Below are 20,831 nucleotides of genomic sequence, written 5' to 3'. Positions count from 1 at the left end.
CAACTGCACAGTTGTTTTGCCAAGGTAAGGGAGACTGTATTCGTGTATGCTTGCTACAGGCAAGAATTGTAGTAATAGCTGAAAAATCAACTGTAAAAATCTCCACGCAATATGCCCATAAATAGTAAATAAAGTAAAAACAGACCCACGCACGTATCTGTCAGACCCCCCACCCCCCCCCCCCAGATTTTTCCGACGATTAGCCTGCTAAAATGTTTTAGTATTTGAACAGTGTGGGGGTTCTCTCGGGCGGGGGGGCTTTGTAGTGCTGTCAAAGGGCACCCTCGAAAGCTGGCACTCCTCTTGTATTTTTATTAGAAAATTGGCAACAAAGCCTCATACGGTTAAGAATAAAATTCAGAATGTGCAAGCAGGTGAGTCCTTCGGATGACAGACATTTATAAAACACGCAGAAAACGCAAGTCCTAAAAAAGCAAAGGGTAAACAAGGAAGCTCCGGTAATTGCTTTGCGTTCCAGGGTGACCGTATCTGAACCGCTTTTATTTCTAAGCTCTTCTCATGAAAATAACCAACTCTAAGCCGCGCTCCCGCCGCTGTTCTCGCTCTCTCGCACACAGACCATTATGTATTTTTCACTTTCACACTTCTACTGCGGCGTAATGTTTCAGATAAGTGTAATATTGCTGGGGCAGCTTTGCCGCGGGGGGCCGCAACTGGTGTGATAACTAAACCAACCAATTCAAGCCAACACGGCCAGGGAATTCTCCTGATGAGCAACCGATGTCCAATTCTTAATTTATAGAATTATATAATGGCCAGAAAAGGGTTCCTGAGAGTGTTAACCATTTTAGCTAACTCCTTCTTAATGTTTTTAAGTTAAAATGCATACATTTTAATGATAAACGGACACCTGGGTAAGTCAGGCTATTAAAGCAAGTATTTCAAAGCCAATAAGTCTGACAGTGGGTACAGGGGTTAAAAAAAGGAGCAGCTGGAGAGAAGTAACGGGAGGGCGAGGGGAACAGCAACACACAAGGGAGAGTAATACAGTGGGAGACGTACATGACCAAGAAAGCAACAAGGAGGGTGGGGGATGAAACACACCAGGGAAAAAGCAGGAAAACTCATACACTTTCATTGAGTGCTTAAGCAAAAAGAAGAAAAAAAGAAGTTCCCTAAAAGTGAGTAGTGGGTCAATAAGCCAGCCAATCAGAAATGGTCAGGAGGGTGGGGCAAACACAAGATGGAAAAACTGGGACAAGGAAAGCCAACAAATGAGCAATCGTAAAGGCAACCAATGATAAGCAATGGGCAGGCTGTGCGCCTCTAAGTTCTTGGTAAGTCCACAATAGGTCTTTTTTTGCAACCAGACAGCTTCAATGGCTGGTAGACTTAACCTAAAAAGAAGCAAAAAGTGATTGTTTTTGTATAGAATGCACATTGGAGATAAAGAAGTACTTTTTGGAAGCAAAATAGTCCCTCAAACATTCCAATGAAAGCCCTTCCTGGAAGGTGGAATGATACACCAAAAACACCCAATAGCATGAAATGAGAGAGGAGTACTTTTCTTAAGGGAGCAAAATCCCAATTTTTAATGCATTGGTAACAGGTAAAGAAATTGCTGAGCTTTCTAGCCACCCCTAAATTGTACAACATGCAAAGCAAATCACAGGTATGTTATTTTACATTAAGACACAAAACATCTTGTCTATACACGTTACAAATTATCAGCAAGAAATTCACAGCTCTCCGCATAAACTCCAAATACAAACCCTTTCCAAATGTATCTCTCCAAATTAAATTTACAAGATAAAGAAACTAGGGATATCATTCAATTGGCACAGGCCAATCTACTGGTTGGAGAGAATAATTTAAACACAAAAAGTAATTACATGAATGAGCATATAAAGTAATCCTACAACAATTTAGGGTGGGTATGTTGTCCGTTTCATCTTTATTTTTTTACTTGTCATTTCAATAAAGTATTCTGTGAGAAGTTGGCCTGATATATGATGTCTCCATTTCTGGGGGCACCTTGTATCAGTCCAAACAATCCCTTATGGTGCCTGGTTGTAAGTCAACCTTATAGACAAGCTATCCTAAGGGTAGCATGGACTAAGCAGCCTTAGAGGTTTAACTCAAGAGGTCGTGTTAAGCAAGCTGTTTTACCAATCACAACCCTGTAATATCAAATGAAAGGACACCACAGAAGTTATATATTATAAAAATATATGTATTTATTAGTAGAATAATCCTCTATACTCTTTATGAGTCTAGAAGCACAAGCGTTTAAACAAAAGCACAGTTAAACATATAAAAGTTGCACAATTATGGATGAGGCCCAGGGGCCACTCAAACCATATATCAAAAAAGTGGTATAAGTATCACTAATCGAACAGTGGTCAGGCCTAGGGCCTGGGGAATCGCTGGGAGCAGTCGGGACTAGCAATGCTGAAGTCGGGAAAAGCCAGCGGGATTCGGGTGCAGCGCTTAAAGCACACACATGCACCAATGCAAAGTCAATGGTGCGTAAAAGTTATCGAGTTACTGTTTTAAGAGTCTTCCGACTGACCTAGAAGGACAAAACTTTAGACATAGACACTAGAGGTGTATACCAGTACAGGAGCACCAGCGCTCATGAGTTACCTCACCCACAGGAAGCGGGTGTACAGGGCAAAGTAGTGTCGCTTTCGTCGTGTAGATCTATGGAGCCTGGAGATGAAGATGCTGCAGGCGGTCAGAAGAGAAGTGTCCGGTGCGATCCAAGGGTGGATCGAAGATGAAGAGTACCTTAAAGCAGAGGGGACAGAGCCTGGGTCACACAGCAGTGACCAGGGTGGAACCAGGAAGGAACCAGGCAATGTCGGGCGCAATCAGGTGGTTGTCGTGAAGCTCGTCTCCGCTGCCACGTGGACTCTGGGGCACCGAGGATGTCCAGGAGTGGATCACGAGCTGTCCCACGCAGGCTCTCGCGGTCGGCGGTGTCTGCTTCCGGATTGGAGCAAACAACCCTTGGCAAGCGCAACCAATGCATGATTCGAAGAACGCTTCTTACTCGGACCAGGAGGGTCAGAGCGGGGGCTCCTTTTCAGGGGAGCGAGGGCCAGTCCAGAGCAACCGGACTGGCAGGTCAAATTCAAAGGTTCGTCGGTACTGGGGCCGCTAGCCAACAGGCAAGCGACCAGACCAACGCGTTGAGCCAAAAGATGCAGAAGGGCCCCACGCAGCACTCGGTGAGTGTAGAGGGGTGAGCTTCGGTGCAAGAGTGGCTCAGGGCTGGGGCTTCTCAAACCCCAATGCACAGCTTCGAGGGAGTCTCGGGAGCTGCACGGTCAGCGCCTCGTGGTCTTTCCAAGATGGCCGGCCCAACGCTTCAGGTCGCCTCCACGGGTCTCAGCTCTGCAGGGACTGTGGATCGGGCTGTTAGAAGGCAGGCACGCTGGGTCTTGTCGATCTCTGTCGCTCGAGTTCCGGCGGGAACTGCAACAAAGCAAACGTCGAGGTGCTGGATGGTGCCTGTTTGCACAGGGTGGTCACTCCTTGACCACAAGGGAGATTCTTCAGTCTTCTACGTCGAGTAGGATGTCGAAGTGTCCAGAGTTTCATTTCATAAGTTTCAGTCAGGATAATCTGAGTGCGTTGGCACTGCTCCCATTCTTATACCAATCTAGGGGGCTGGATTACCTGCTAGGTCCCTCCTTTGGGTGGGACCCAGGAAGGGGGTGGTTACACCCCTTTCCCTTTGTCCAGTGTCGCACTGGGGCTGGTGTGCCCCAGAACCGGTTTGACCAGATTATGCAAGGGGAAGCCTTGTGCGCCCCAGCCACTGTCTAGTTTCTTTCAGCCCTCCCTGCCCCAATACACTATCTCCTGTCTGGGGTGGTGAAGCACCTCCCCGCGACAGGAAACCCTTTGTCCAGGCCTCCTCTGCCAAATTTCGGTCAGCAGCAGGAGGTCAGACTTGTGTCGGTGGCAGCAGCATCCATTTTGTGATGCTGAGGCTCTGGTTAGGATTAACCGCGTTTTAGTAAAGTAACATGTCTTCTCCCTTTAGAAGGGTGGAATGCTATCCCCGTCGACAGGACTGTCGAGGGGATAGTATTCCAAATCGTATGACACCTTACACGACATGTTTTGATAAAGCCAAACCAAAGTTAACATATAACCGCGAGGATTATAATGCACTTAAGAGTATATGGTATGGCATCATCCCGGAACAGCTAAGGGAGTTGTTCCCGACAGCTGCAGACAGGCTCAGCTCATGCTAGAGCACCATCTCAGGTAAAACCAAGCACTCTGCCTCCAGGATTGATAAGGCCTGCCATAGGAGTGACTTATAGGTTTATATGTGTCCAGATATAGGTTTAGATATAGGTATACTATATCTAAGCAAGGGGTGATTACACCAACTTGCCCCAGCTGAGTGATCAGCCAGTTGTGTCAATTTAAGAACCAGCCAGGGGTGGCAAAAGATATGCTGCAGCCCCTGGTAGGCCTTGGATGCACCTATGCCCTTGGCACCTACAGTGCACTATATAGGGGCTGACAAGGTGTCCAGTACCAATTTGGTTATGCACCTAGGGTGCATGGAGTCCATTTTAAGGAGAGAGCAGATAGCCTGGGGCCCTGATTAGCAGGGAACCAGGCCAACTAAGTCGAAAACCAGCTAAACACAAGGCAAAAAATCATCTGGGGTAACCATAGTCAGGTATCCACCTTCCTAAACATTCATAACATACATTTGTGATATACAACTCAACAACGGTGTAAAAAGTAATACCTAGGACAAATGTAACCATTAAAGTAACGTAACAAATATATCGCTCAGAAGGGGCCTTTGCTGTAACAGCCCGTTGTGTTATCAAGTTCTTCTAAAATGTACTCACTGCTCCAGATCACGGAATCAATCAATGGAGCTCGTCACCTGGACCCAGCGTGAGCTGCTTTGTAAATCAGAGCAGGGGTGTGTCTGCTGAGTCATTTGCTTATCCAAAGATCTTTCACAGTGGGCGCTAAGAGGGGGCTGTAAAATCTAATGGGTGGCGGTGGGAGGCACTAATCAGGACATAACAAAAGAACATATGGGAAGTTTCGTTTGAAAAGCTTTATTTCGGTACATTGACCATAAAAGCGTCACAAGAATGAATAAAACATATATCATTACCACAGGAATCAACAAACATTGGTACAGATTTACATCCAGTCGCCATAGAATGAACAATCAGAATAAAGTGCAGGTGCATATGGTCAGTACTTTTACACATGGAAAAAGATTAAAACCATACTAAAAGCCACTAAGGGTAATAAAATAATTTATAAAACAGGAGCAGAGGCTCTTTTTAAAATAGACACAGTTAAAAGTTATATACCATAGGTCAAAAGAGTGTTAGCAGGCCTGAGCAGACCAATAACTACATTCGGCCACTAAGGGGAAGGCTCCAGAAACTTCCTCCTCATACACCACATTGAGAACAAAAAACGGGAAACAGAGTAAACTATTGGGAGGTGCAGCTCAGTTTTCAATATTCTATAGGCCTCTCTAAAGTGTCTTGTGCCCAAGTTCTTACAGATTTGTACAAGCCAGCGTCTTCTTGGCGACCTATAGGAATCACATTGGAAAAAAACGTGCACCTCAGTTTCATCCACTAAACCACAAGCAGGGCATTCAATCTAAACCTGTCGCCCCCATTTTTTAAAATACGATCGTAGGGGGAGGCACCCATGCCTGAACTGAAGAAACAATTTTCTTGCCAGCACTAGTTGGATGCTATCCAGGATGGACTCTGCCTGATAAGTATTTTTAATTGTAAGGAATTCACTTGTCAGCCGTCCCGATGAAGAACTACGCATCATCTTGGACAGCCGGTATTCCCTATAGGCAGTCACCAGTGTGTTCCTACTTAATGATTGGGACACGGTTTGGGGCTCATCCCACAGGTCAGCGCGTCCCAGTTCCACAAATAGCGCCTTAAGGTGTCTCAACCAGGGTATCTTGCCCACCTCCTTCAGCCCCAATATCTCAGTTAATTCCTCGCTATACGGGGCTAGCTCAGGAGTGCTCCACAAGCGTCTCCAGAAGGTTAATGGTCTAAGTGCGGCATCCTCGGCAATGCATCTGATTCCTAGGTCCATTCTCAACGGGATCAGTGGTGTACTTTTGGGGAGGCTAAGAAGCTGCATAATGAACACATTCTCAGTGTGTTCAAGGGATAAGAGTGCACAATGGCCCCAAATTTCTGCACCATATAACGCAGCACTTCTTGCCTGTACCCTGTAGTCTTCCATGGGTGCATGGACCTGCTTGTATGATGCCCCCTTGAAGAATTTGTGGATGCCTCCAGACACCTGGGTGAGCTTCAAGTTGCACTATTAATCTGCGCTCCCCAGTCCATACTCTCCGTCAAGGTGATGCCAAGGTAGTCAAACAACATCACTCTTTCGAGCGGTTGGCCCCCCAGGGTCGGGTTGCTGCGTGTGCTTTTGCCACTGTTAAAGACCATATATTTGGTCTTCTGAAGATTTATCTCCAGGCCCCGATGTTTGCATAAGAAAACAAAGTTGTCGAGCGTCCTCTGGATACCCATTGGGGACTTAGCCAGCAACAGCGTGTCGTCTGCAAACATCAGGGCTGGCACACTACGCCCTGCCAGTGTAGGGGCCTCAATGTTAGGGCCTTTATTGAGATGGTCAATGAGCCCATTAACGAATAGGGCAAAGAGTGTTGGGGCCAGGACACATCCCTGGCGGACTCCTCGCTTGACTAGGATTGGAGATGTTAGATTGCCATATTTGCCGTACCTGATTTGAGCATAATTGCCCTCATGCAGGCGAGCAAACAATTGGCAAAGATAAACCGGGACCCCCATCTACAAGAGGATCTACCACAGCTTCTCTCTGGGGACCAGGTCGAACGCAGATTTCAGATCTACAAATATTAAGTATAGAGTGCAACTCTCTATACTCACGGTCTTCCAGTGAATCATTTGTAATCTGAAAATCTGATCGACCGTGGATGTCCGTGCTCTAAACCCAGCTTGGAGTGGTGTTAGAATGCTGAGTTCCTCCATCCATCCATGTAGGCGCTCAAGGAGAACACGAGCGAAGATTTTTTGGGTTACATCCAAAAGGCTTATGGGCCGGTAGTTCGATGGCAGGAGTGGGGACCCTTTTTTAAAAATGGGTATAATTTCAGCCCCCGCCCACGTAGGGGGCATGGGGATGCCCTCCAATAAGGCATTAAAAAACAAGGTAAGATAGGGACCCCAGACTGAGACTTCACTGTGGAAAAGATCTCCAGGTATTCTGTCCAGCCCTGGTGCTTTATTCGGGGCTATTTTCTCCAGTGCAAACTTAACTTCACTTAGTTGAATGCGTGGCCCAGTGACCCCTCTTGGTTCTTCTTGGTCTCCCTCCCTTATGTTATAGGAGCCATTAACTGGGGAAGCGTAAAGGGGTTCGAAATGAGCAACCCAAACATCCTCACTAATATTTGGCTCAATGGCAGATTTGTGGTTCCTAGTGCCCTCATTGACCAAATTCTAAAAGGCTCTAAGATCCCGTACTAGCAGGACTGCCCTGATGTTTTCCCACTTCTGGTTTTCCCAGCATGTCTTGGACCGTTTCAATTCCCAAGTGTAAGCGGCCCGTGCTTCCGATAGATCTATCCTTGTATTACTCTTAATTGTATTCAGTAAGTTTTGCTTAGCGACTCTGCAATTACTATTAAACCATTGATGACTGGGTTTGGGCTTATCCCTTGGTTTACTATGGTTGACAAAGAAGGGAGCCAAAGTATCCATTAATTCTTTATGGTTTTCACAGATAGTTCGCTTGGAATCCAGAGAACATGTTTCAATCGCTAGGGAGTCTGCTTTTGCAAAAAAAGGGAGTTCAGTCTGATACAGCCTGACCAGCTTTTTTTGGGAGAGTGAGATGTCCCCCCAACGTACCCTTCTCCCTCTGTTTACTTGGACCAGGTGTTAAAACATGATTTTTGCCCGTTGATAAGCAGATGTTTATATGCAGGGCATTATGGTCACTATCACTGCGGGGACTGATATTGAATTCAAGAACTCTATCCCAACTACCAGTATCAACAAGAATATAATCGATAATTGATGTAGATCCTAGTCTATTAAATGTGATATTGGAGGCAGTACCTGCCGGGAACCGGCCGTTGCAAGCCCGGAGTGAAAATTTTAAACAAACGGCATTTGTTTGCAATGCTAGTGGGGTCCAGGCAATCACAGGCGGAAGACTAGATTCTGGAATTGACCAATAATGGTCTTCATCATATATAGTGTCAGGTGCCAAACCCTTAAGGGGTTCGAATTGGGTATTAAAATCGGCACCAATGATCATCCTGGTGTTAGGGGGAATTGTTTCTAAAAAGGCAGACAATGCGTCCAAGGTTAAAGAGGTTGCACCTCTTGCAACAGGTTGGGAATAGACATTAATCAGGGCAACAGGTAGTTTGTTGGGCAAAGTGAGAACCACACACAAAATGTCCATGGACTGGGTATCTAATTCTTTAGCCTTGCACCCTAAATGCGTGCCCACCCAGGTAGACAAACCTCCTGACGGTCGCCCCTTGTCCAGGTGGGTAGCTGATTTATCAAATATGGCGAAGCCCATACTGGCAGGCTTGGATCTGGCCCAAGTCTCTTGAAACATGCATACATCATACTGTTCAATAAATAGACACCACTCGGGATTATTCAATTTAGATGGAAGGCCCGCCACATTCCATGACAACACGCTAATGGCAGAGTTAGCTATGGATCCCCCCTCTATCCACAAACTTGAAGGTTGTGTCACTAGGGCAACTGGTGGACAGATCCCATAACTGGCAACAGGGGAAGTTTCCTTTACTGGTGACTGTAAGCCAGTCAGTCGTTTTGCTCTAGGGAACATAACTCATATCTGTTACTTAGAGAAATGTGGCCAATGGGTTCGCTTGGGGGAGGGCGTTCAAGGTTTGAAATGGTGGTAATATTAGGAGGGGGGTAGAAGTACCCCAGTGGAAGGACATTGACGTGATCGTGATTAATTAGAACTGAACCAGTTTGCCTCAGTATGTGATTCACTAGTTTGGGGAGCCAAAGTTAACCACCACACAATCAGCAATCAACGTTTTCTTGGTTTTCCCTACCCAGGGAACCCATCTCACCATTTTAAAATTATCAACAGACGCTCACCCAGAACGGTTTTGTTGCTTAAAAAAATGGAGCACCTTATTTTTCAGGGCGGACCAGTGTTCAGCTTTTCCATCTTCTAATTTTGGGACATTTGCCAAGATGACAGTGTAAGGGCATGACTATGGAGGAATATGTAATGGAGAATCTGAGGGAGATGCCTGATCCGGGGGATATAATCTACCCACTGGGCCAACAGGGCCCGAGTTGGCTACTCGCTTAGATCTCATTGTGTTTTGAGCTATGGACGGGGCATTAATAGCTTTAGCCTGGGTGACAGTGGTTAAAGTGGTGGTTACCCGATCAGTTAAATTTGGCGGAATAGTGTTCAGACAAGGTACTTCAGGTGGTTTGGGGGTAGGTAAAGATACTACCTGCTGCTGTAATTTGGTTTCAATAGTAGTAAGTCTGTTACCTATTTCTTCAAGTTTAGTTAAAACAGGGGAAATAAGTGCCTTAAGCCTACCCTCAATGTAATCCATAAGGTCAGGCTTATTCCCCCCTGGGTTAGGTGTATTGGGCACTATCCCTCTTGCATTGCTTGAAGTTGTACTAACCTTAAGATCCAGATTTACAACATTGCCCAAATTACCCAGATGGTGCTCCAGCCCAGGTTCAGATGTTTTACTCCTAGGCTGTTTGGCTTGATGTCTACTACCCTTAGGTATACCAGTAGCTTTTCTTTTCCCCCTAGGATGTGGTTATTGGCAGACGCTAATGCCCGCGAGTCCCTAGTGCGGGTTGCTAAGGGAGAAGGAGATAAGCTAGGTGTACAGGTGTACTGTGGCGGCAGGAGTGCGCGATGCTGGCCATATTGTTGGACTGGTCGAGTATGGCCCCAGAGCAGATATGGTCTCCCCCGCTCCACCGGCGAAAGCGCTGCCGTTTATGCCCCTCCGGGCGGAAGTGTCAGCTCTCGGACGGCGTCCCAGTCAGCCAGGGGATGCCGGGAAGTGTAGTTCGCCTCAGCCTCAGCCCCTTTAGGCGGCCGCGGGTGTAATGCGGCGGCAGGGGTGCGCAATGCTGGCCGCAGTGTTGGACTGGTCGTGTCTGGCCCCAGAGCAGGTATGGTCTCCCCCGCTCCACCGGCGAAAGCGCTGCCGTTTATGCCCCTCCGGGCGGAAGTGTCAGCTCTCGGAAGGCGTCCCCGTCAGCCAGGGGATGCCGGGAAGTGTAGTTCGCCTCAGCCTCAGCCCCTCTCTGCGGCTGCGGGTGTACTGCGGCGGCAGGGGTGCGCGATGCTGGCCGTAGTGTTGGACTGGTCGAGTATGGCCCCAGAGCAGGTATGGTCTCCCCGTATGGGAAGGGTTTTACAGTCGCCACGCATCGGAATTGCTTTCTTGCACACTTCCACACTGGCTGATTCCTATTTCATCGACTTTGGACAGACCTTAAGACCAATCAAAAATGTGGAGATTGGCACCTAGTTCCCCAGTACAGACGTTGTCAGCTCTGACCCTAACTCCGGTTTACAAATGTTCCAGGAGAGACTTGTTTATTTATTTTATGCGTTTTTATATAGCGCGGACTTTACTAGAAGGTGTCAGAGCGATTCACAATAGGAACAGTAATGATACATGAGGAGAAAATTACAAGTGAACAAATTACAAAAGCAAACGTTAAGTTACATGAGGCAAAAGTGACAATTGAGAGCAAGCAAAATACAAGAGGTAGCAAACGATACATTACAGGAGAAAAAAGTGATATGTGTGCATGTTACAAAAGCATACAAAGTACAACTAGAGGTATAGTACTGCAATAAATGGCAGACCCTCCAGCACAAGAACAAACGTTACATGAGGCAATGGTGGCACTTGCGCAAGTATCTAAAGCAAACAAAATGTAAGAGGTAGCAAACAGTGTGTTACAAGAGAAAAGTGACGTGTGCATGTTACAACAGAGTGCCAGTACTGGACAGATGGCTCAGTGGGCTGTAGGCCACCGGTTCGATTAAAAGCAGGCTGAAGCAGCATATAATCCTTAGGCGGTTGATAAAATGCATGCGCATTTCGTGCATACAACCTTGGTACGGTCAAAAAGCTAATCCCGCCCCTTGTTCCCCCTTAGCCCCGCCCTAAACTCCACCCCCTGCTCCTTTTGGTGAGTATCTGCACTTATGTTTTTCCAATTAAAGCACTGTGTGGCTGTGGCGTTTTCCGAATTATTACAGATTTGCCACATAATTCATTATCTGCTGCAGATTTAAACAAAGAAATCTGACATTTTTTTGAATGGGTCAAGTGACTAAAAATAAGTGACACGTGGTAGACGGTGTCCAACCACTATTTTCACAGGCTGGGTTACGTCCACACTGCCAAAAAGTTGGGCCCCACTGAAATATGCTGAATTCGTCCTGGTGTAGATTTTAGACACCAGGACACTTTTCAGCAAACCCTGCAACGTTGTTTACTTTTTTCCGAGCAGCACCTTGCAAGCAGTGTTTTGAGCTTTGTTATTTTAAATTCCAGCTGGCCCAAAACAAGGGGCGAAGTGAAGAACTCATAAGACCTCATTTTGTTCGAGTATCCTGGATGGGAGCTATCTGGAGCCTCTCACCTAGATGTCATTGAGAAGAAGAAAAAAAGGCACACATACAGCTGATCATTTCACAGGTACTTAAGACAGGCATGCTTTTGACTTTGTTCATTTACTGTATATAGGTGATTTGCATGCACTGTAAGAATGTCAAGTGTTGGTCCGTCCCAGTATTAAAAAAAATAATTTAAATACCACTATTTTGTTTTATTTCTTTTCTAGCACTATTCATCCCAATACAGGGTGTGAGAGTGCTTTACATCACACGTAAACATTATACATGGACAACAAATCATATGTGGGTAAATCAACGTACAGATGTGTTACCTAAAACAGTGATACAAGGTGTAGGAGTCCCATGCCCTTCATAAGTCACTGGGCTCTATTAGAAAGATTACAATCTGTGAACTGCAAGTAACAAAATGATCAGTGTGTTAAAAGTAGAAACCCACTTATCTAGCTACGTAAAATACAAATCGGTCATCCTCATTTTAAATGATGTGCTTTGTAGGAGGTACATTAACCTTCTGTGCTACTTTAATTCAAAACTGGGGCTAGACAGAACACACATCTCTCCAGCAAATGCGTTAACCTCCAGAGTTAAATTACCATTATTATTATTCCCTGAGCATTACTGGGCACACAAAGATCTCTGTGCCTTAACCCTATAATATATGTTTAAACGTAGACTTTGCAACCATCTAAGCATAATAGATATATTGCTGTTTCTACTTGTAGCCAATTTCTTTGTGGCAGAGTTCTTAAAAAAATAAATGTATAAGTTGAGGCCCAAATTTTGTGTTTGGGTGGGTCACTTTTTTGGCACATTCCCAAAGCAAAATTTCACTTATTAAATCTTGTAATGCACTCTAATTTACTAGTGATAGAACTGCTAAACATATGTCTGAGGTGCTAAGATCGGATGTCACTTCCTGTGATGCCATGTCCTGTGATGTCACCACCTCCTGTGATGCATGTGCAATGTCATGCACTGTGATGTCTTGCGCCATGACGTCACTTGCATACTACCTAACTTGTTAGGTCTTCCCCCTTCTGTTTTTTTTAGGACTTGTGCCCTGGTTACCACGCACCAGAAGGGCCTTCGCAAAAGGCTGACTGGTCAACTTTCACTTGTATATTGTGCATTAAACTGGTACTAAACAAGGTGAAACTTTTGCCCAGACAGTGTTAGCACGTGTAGAAATGATAAATGGATGAACTCACAAACTGTGTGCTGCATCATGCCACATAAGTGACCTATTCATACCGCATAATTTAGTCAACCCTGCCACATAATATGGCCCTTCCGCGCTGCATAATTCCAGAGGCTCTGTCCTTATCTAACTAGTGCTGGTGTAACAACCCACACAAAACTTTATTAAACACACTCAACTACAGGCCTTCACACGAAAGCATCCTCTGGGGAAACTTTCTCATGTAACGCACAATGGCTGTGCGCAGCACCGAGCAAAGATTAGTCACTTCTTTGTGACTACGCTGTTTCCCTTTATTCCGGGCTTAAACAAAGTTCAGTGGGGCATCACACTGCCTCCGTTTTAAATTACAGCCTGCGCTTTAAAATAGAATGCATGCACAACATGCGCCTGGAGCCGGAGGGTGGCGGTCTTATTCACGGAAAATTGAAGGCTTGCCGAGTCAATAATCTGCTTTCACACAGTAACCGTTTGAAACCAACATTTCTTGACCCAAACAAAAGAAAACAAGATCATTTCGAGTTTTTTCTCAGCATCACAGGAGAAAGCGGAAGCGAATGGGGGTGGCGGAGAGGGCGCCACGTGTTACACATGGAAAAGAGAAGTCTCCGCCCGTGAGCTGCATGGCTGTCCTAGATCTCACTTCTCCACATGGCTGTTCCATACACAAACGCATGCGGATGGCATGATGCTATGGCTGGTGCCAAGGGACGACTGCTTTCACTTGCCAGCACCACCTCTGCCCTGGGAGAGACCAAGGAACAGGGCAGTGCTGTGATGCAGTACCATTTCCTCTGTATTTCCTCTGTTGTCCTTACATGTGTGGCATCTATGGAACGAAATAGTTTGTGTTCCAAATACATTTTCAGATCTAAGATTTTACTAAATGTATTTACTTTATGAATTGTACAATGCATGCGATTCTGTAATCCCTGTATAAAAGGCAGTCACTAATTTCTTTATAGCTGGCCACTTATGACACACCAAGTCACCGATTAGAAGTTATTACAACCAATATTGACCTCTAAATGCCAGCTGCCTGAGCCAGCAGCTGAGGTGAAAGGCAGGTCAGGCCACAGAGCATAATTAAAGCAGTTGTTTAAAGCAAGAAATAAAGGGAAGTTGTTTTTCTCTTTTTACAGCGCTATTTTAATTACTTACAGTGACAAGCAAGAGAATAGGTTTATGTATTGGGGTCCTTAGATAGAAATACGCTAGAATGTTTCTGCATGTTTGGAAACAAAACAGGTGATGGACCGAATGTGGATCAATGTCACACATTCATCCCAGTCCAAAGATCTGGGCCCAAATCCATCGTTTTTTTGCACTCCACACCACCCTGGGTTAGACAATGGCGATATGCAAATCAGCTCTGACCCTATGCCCCATGGGAACAGTCCAGTCCGAACTACAAAAGCCATGTCCTTCCCAGAACGGAATCAAGCATCCGAGGACCGGACCGGTTTCGAGGTAACACCTCTCATCAGCCCGGCTACCTTGACTCCAGTGGTGTGGAGTGCCTGGGACCCACGTCTGAGCATCCCCAGCGCACTTATGGCGGAATTTGCAAACAAAACAGGTGATGGACCGAATGTGGATCAATGTCACACATTCATCCCAGTCCAAAGATCTGGGCCCAAATCCATCATTTTTTTGCACTCCACACCACCCTGGGTTAGACAATGGCGATATGCAAATCAGCTCTGACCCTGTGCCCCATGGGAACAGTCCAGTCCGAACTACAAAAGCCATGTCCTTCCCAGAACGGAATCAAGCATCCGAGGACCGGACCGGTTTCGAGGTAAGACCTCTCATCAGCCCGGCTAGCTTGACTCCAGTGGTGTGGAGTGCCTGGGACCCACGTCTGAGCATCCCCAGCGCACTTATGGCGGAATTTGCAAACAAAACAGGTGATGGACCGAATGTGGATCAATGTCACACATTCATCCCAGTCCAAAGATCTGGGCCCAAATCCATCGTTTTTTTGCACTCCACACCACCCTGGGTTAGACAATGGCGATATGCAAATCAGCTCTGACCCTGTGCCCCATGGGAACAGTCCAGTCCGAACTACAAAAGCCATGTCCTTCCCAGAACGGAATCAAGCATCCGAGGACCGGACCGGTTTCGAGGTAACACCTCTCATCAGCCCGGCTAGCTTGACTCCAGTGGTGTGGAGTGCCTGGGACCCACGTCTGAGCATCCCCAGCGCACTTATGGCGGAATTTGCAAACAAAACAGGTGATGGACCGAATGTGGATCAATGTCACACATTCATCCCAGTCCAAAGATCTGGGCCCAAATCCATTGTTTTTTTGCACTCCACACCACCCTGGGTTAGACAATTGCGATATGCAAATCAGCTCTGACCCTGTGCCCCATGGAAACAGTCCAGTCCGAACTACAAAAGCCATGTCCTTCCCAGAACGGAATCAAGCATCCGAGGACCGGACCGGTTTCGAGGGGTTGAGTGTGTGACATTGATCCACATTCGGTCCATCACCTGATGTGTTTGCATATTCCGCCCTAAGTGCGCTGGGGATGCCCAGACGTGGGTCCCAGGCACTTCACACCACTGGAGTCAAGCTAGCCGGGCTGATGAGGTGTTACCTCGAAACCGGTCCGGCCCTCGGATGCTTGATTCCGTTCTGGGAAGGACATGGCTTTTGTAGTTCGGACTGGACTGTTCCCATGGGGCACAGGGTCAGAGCTGATTTGCATATCGCCATTGTCTAACCCAGGGTGGTGTGGAGTGCAAAATAACGATGGATTTGTGCCCAGATCTTTGGACTGGGTTGAGTGTGTGACATTGATCCACATTCGGTCCATCACCTGTTGTGTTTGCATATTCCGCCCTAAGTGCGCTGGGGATGCCCAGACGTGGGTCCCAGGCACTCCACACCACTGGAGTCAAGCTAGCCGGGCCGATGAGAGGTGTTACCTCGAAACCGGTCCGGTCCTCGGATGCTTGATTCCGTTCTGGGAAGGACATGGCTTTTGTAGTTCGGACTGGACTGTTCCCATGGGGCACAGGGTCAGAGCTGATTTGCATATCGCCATTGTCTAACCCAGGGTGGTGTGGAGTGCAAAATAACGATGGATTTGTGCCCAGATCTTTGGACTGGGTTGAGTGTGTGACATTGATCCACATTCGGTCCATCACCTGTTGTGTTTGCATATTCTGCATGTTTGGAGCCACTGCAATTTTTTTGTACGTTTTTTTTTTTTTTTACTGATTTTCGGTTGGCAACAAATATCGAACCGGTTTTTGATGTGTTTAATTTCGTATTAGAGGTTTTATTTTACATGTTTGCACACATGCTCCCTCTTTCATATGAAAGAGCTACGCACCAAGGTTTTAAGTGGGTTGTGGGAAAGGTGATGGCGTGACCATATATATGGGATTAAATACCCCCTGCCGCACATGTTCAGGATGCTGCTAGTCACCTAGGAGTTCCATAACCTTATATAGGAACTCAGCCTATGGCCTCGTTCCTCTACATGGTTATGGAACTCCACAGTGACTTGAAATAGCCTTATAATGTACAGCAGGGGGCACTTTATCCCCTATACATATGTATATACACCCACACATAAAAAATATTACACATTTATAGATGTTTTGAGTCTGCCCTCTTTATCCACTGGTCTGGTATTTTCTCATTCATATTTTTCTTCTGCTTACTACAGCATACAGCATGGGGCAGTAGATCAACCACTTCAGCCACTTCAGCCACTTCAGCCTATGGCTAACTTTGCTGTGAGTGACAGCATTTTTCGCTTTCAGGAGGCGCATATACATATAAAGTACTTCACTTCATTGTCAAGGACTACTTTGGCCATGTGTGCTTTGGAGACCAACAAAATATTCCTGCTTTGGATTGACAAGGCCAAATAGCTTTCCCAACAGTAAAGGTTTCCGAAAAACCATGATAAAACTAAACAAGCACTGACAAACCTAAAAAGCTGGCAGCCAATGCTAGGCCGATTAGCTTTTCAGATGCTTGTTAGGCTTGCACCAGCTTGCAATATTTAGCTCTCCAGCACAACACTAAAAGGCTATCTTCATATTCTTTTCCATGGATATTTAAAACACTGCATTCCAGGTGCAGGGTCACACCACCTTTTGATACACAAAGGGAGGAGGTAGTAGACACCTCACCAACAGAAAACAGCCTCTGGACTGTGATGACTCATCAAGACCAGAGCATGGCATGAAAGTACCAGAACCCACAGAACTTTACAGAGCTCTCTTAACATAAATGCCACCCTCCTTAGCAGAGAACCCTACATCAGACCATTTTTTTTAGCTCAGTGCTCATACTACATTTAGAACAGAGACCAGTTCTGTTAGAGTCAATTCATCTGGGCTACAAGGAGGAGTATTGTTTATTGAGGGTGACGCGTAGACAGCAATACATTATTTAAGGGAAAGGATGACCAGAGGAATTCTCAAGCATTTCCATGCACCACTTGTTGTTCTCTCAGTGGGCCTCTACATATGGGTCTTGTAAGCCTGGAAGTAGCTGTTGACCTCTAAGTTCCTCTGCATTCAAGGAGACCCCTCGGGTAGGCCCAAAATGACTAAAACACACCTGAGATGTTTGAACGTATGCATAGGCAGGGCATTCATGATTTGGCGTTAGAAATTATCAAGACTGGTTCGCATATGATTTGTCCCTTTCTGGAATCCCATAGACTGACCCAAAAATATGATGGGTTGGAAGGCTAGTTAGAGGAATGATTATTCAGTTGTTTAAAAGAGCGTGGACTAGTGCTTTCCATCCCCTACTTTTTTTCTAACGTCTTTTTCAAGCACACCTGAAGTACAAAAGAATGTGGAAAAAGACTGCTGCTGTAAAGAATGTGGATTAAGGCGCTTGAGGGGTATAAGACAATACTGAGCAGAGCATAAAGCACAAAGACTTCGATTTAACCCAGCCTTGCAATGGATGAGCGTTAAGACGGTAAGCCAGATGTATAGATCTGTTATACCTAATAACTTACACCAAGACAATTCCCAAAGACGACACCATGCCCAGGGCACCCATCCACCCCTTTTTTTTTATACTGAAGACGTTCTGATTGCATTAGGTCTTTTTTAACATCATATCATCCGACTTTCTCTACTGTTGCTATGTACTCGTGTATGTCACACTAACCATTACTGAGATGTTCACCAAGGCACTAAAAAAGTAAAACTTCAAACGTTTATTATGTCCAGCCACAGTTGCTATCTTAAAACATATGAGGCAAAAAGCCCCATCCTTTCCCTGTACTTGCACGTTTTAACAAGCATTGGAAATGCAATAGGTCTCGCAGCATTAGAGTTAGTGCTTTTAGAATTGTTTATGGGTTTTTTTGTAAATCTTTAGCATTTTTGTTTCCTGTAGCCAATGCTAAAGAATTAAAAAAAAAAAGCCATAAACATTTCTAAAAGCTCTAACTCAAATGCTCCGAGACCTATTGCACTGTGTGAGGGGTTGAGGGTGAGTGAGGGTGAGTGAGGGTGAGGGTGGGTGAGGGTGAGTGAGGGGTTGAGGGTGAGTGAGGGTGAGGGGTTGAGGGTGAGTGAGAGTGAGGGTGAGTGAGGGTGAGTGAGAGTGAGGGTGAGTGAGGGTGAGTGAGAGTGAGGGTGAGTGAGGGTGAGAGTGAGTGAGGGTGAGGGTGAGTGAGGGTGAGTGAGGGTGAGGGTGAGTGAGGGTGAGGGTGAGTGAGGGTGAGTGAGGGTGAGGGTGAGTGAGGGTGAGTGAGGGTGAGTGAGGGTGAGTGAGGGTGAGTGAGGGTGAGTGAGGGTGAGTGAGGGTGAGTGAGGGTGAGTGAGGGTGAGGGGTTGATGTTGAGGGGTTGAGGGTGAGAGGGTGAGTGAGGGGTTGAGGGTGAGTGTGAGTTAGGGTGAGGGGTTGAGGGTGAGTGAGGGTGAGGGTGAGGGGTTGAGGATGAGTGAGAGTGAGGGTGAGTGAGGGGTTGAGGGTGAGTGAGGGTGAGTGAGAGTGAGAGTGAGGTTGAGGGTGAGTGAGGGTGAGTGAGGGTGAGTGAGGGTGAGGGTGAGTGAGGGGTTGAGGGTGAGGGGTTGAGGGTGAGGGGTTGAGGGTGAGTGAGGGTGAGTGAGGGTGAGGGGTTGAGGGTGAGTGAGGGTGAGGGGTTGAGGGTGAGTGAGGGTGAGGGGGAGTGAGAGTGAGGGTGAGTGAGGGGTTGAGGGTGAGGGGTTGAGGGTGAGTGAGGGTGAGGGTGAGGGGTTGAGGGTGAGTGAGGAGTTGAGGGTGAGGGTGAGTGAAGGGCGCCAAAGGGATTGGGGGGATGGGGCACCAACGCAGGCAGCCACAGAAGACCCGGCGTAAGGGGTAAGTGGTAGGAAAAAGGGGTCGGCAGAGTAAAGGAATTGGTAAGACAAGGATATCCTGCACAAGTATATAAATAAGTCCAGACAGGCCACTCTGGATGCACACCTTTCCCCTCGCACGGCGCATGCTCATAGAGACAAGAAGCCGGACATGTAGGGGAAAGGTTTTGTGCACTCCCGGGGTGGGTACCGATCGTGAGCATTTCTTTAAGTAGGGAGGAGGGAGGAAGCATGTCATGGTCCAAGAGGGCAATTAAGGGGTCTAGCAGCAAGGAATGTCCCACGCGGCCTCCCGTCCTCCAGCCGAGCAGGAAGTGGGCCGGGCACAACAACCGAGGCGCTGGGAACAATATGATGGGGAAACAGGGGGGCTTCCTCTCACCCCAGGAGCAGGGCCGGCTCTATTACAGAAGAAGTGCTGAGCACTTGACTGACTCCTGCCATGCATGCCTTCGCGCCCGGGCTGCGTTGCCAAGGGGGAGGCGGTTGCTGGGGTGTAGCGGGGACAGACATGGAAGCGATGCCTTGGGAGGTACCGATCCGTGACCACGGAGGGGCCCGTGGAGGGGACACGGAGCGCTGTCCTGGCAAATCCGCAGTGAGGGCTCAATATACAGTACCGGCGAGCCTGAAAGAACAGAGCGCGATCACTGATAATTAAATAAAGCCGGCCTATTAAGCTTATTAGGGGACAGAGCCAGTGAGGAGCGCACCATGCAGGGAGAGATAAGACAGGGAGGAAATGTACATACGGAGAAGTATCTGCAGCAGCGAGCCGGCGAGAGAAAAGGCAACAGTGAAGGAGAAAAACACAAGAGGCAGGAGAGAAAGAAAACAAGACGGACGGACGGAAGAGAGGGGAGGGGGGGAGGAGAAATGCGACACGGCGGGAAGGGGAGGGGGCGGAGCGGGTTAAATTAAACAAACAAACAAGACGGACGGACGGAGGAGAGGGGAGGGGGGAGGAGAAATGCGACACGGCGGGAAGGGGAGGGGGCGGAGCGGGTAAACAAAGACGGACGTGCACGCGCTTTTAAGCTCAATGCGCATGCGCATTGAGCTTAAAAGTCACGGGCACTGCAAGGAATCGCCACGATTCCTTGCAGTGTGGATAAAGAGCGGATAAGTCCCAATACTCTCGCCTTGCTCGATGCGCATGCGCATCGACAGGCGAGACCTAAAAAGGACAGCATGGTGCCACTCAGCAGCAATTTAGTTTGCTTCCATTATTTGTAATCACAACAAACTGCGCATGCTGGCACAACACACATAGGGAAGTATTAGACATACACACAGCATCACTGACCAATTCCAGTAAGCACTTAGCTCCAGGGTGTTTGAATGCTGAAGTCACCAGCCCTCATACACCCCCCCCCCCCCACACTGGCTTTTACATAGTTCAGCGATGCAGGAGAGCACAGACAATCAGTTAACGATGTGCTGGAAGAGCTGTCTCTTGGCTCAAATCTCACTGTTTGGAGATTAACCTATGTCACCAGTAAACATCTAAATGTCGGAAGATAATGCTACAAAAAACGCAATGTTGTATCCTAGTAACAATGTACTTGGGTTTGCAGAAGTTAC

At 47.0% G+C, this 20,831-nt stretch overlaps 1 protein-coding gene across 5 annotated transcripts in view; it reads right to left on the bottom strand.

Annotated features, from left to right (window-relative positions):
* The window catches only part of ARID1B (AT-rich interaction domain 1B), an 843,008-nt gene that overhangs the window by 545,052 nt on the left and 277,125 nt on the right, over positions 1 to 20,831 (bottom strand). The gene's annotated exons all lie outside the window — the stretch shown is intronic.

Source organism: Lissotriton vulgaris, chromosome 6, assembly GCF_964263255.1.
Source record: "Lissotriton vulgaris chromosome 6, aLisVul1.2, whole genome shotgun sequence".
NCBI classification, from domain to species: Eukaryota; Metazoa; Chordata; class Amphibia; order Caudata; family Salamandridae; genus Lissotriton; species Lissotriton vulgaris.
Note: the sequence above shows the minus strand (reverse complement) of the source record. Positions and strands in the feature narration are given on the sequence as shown.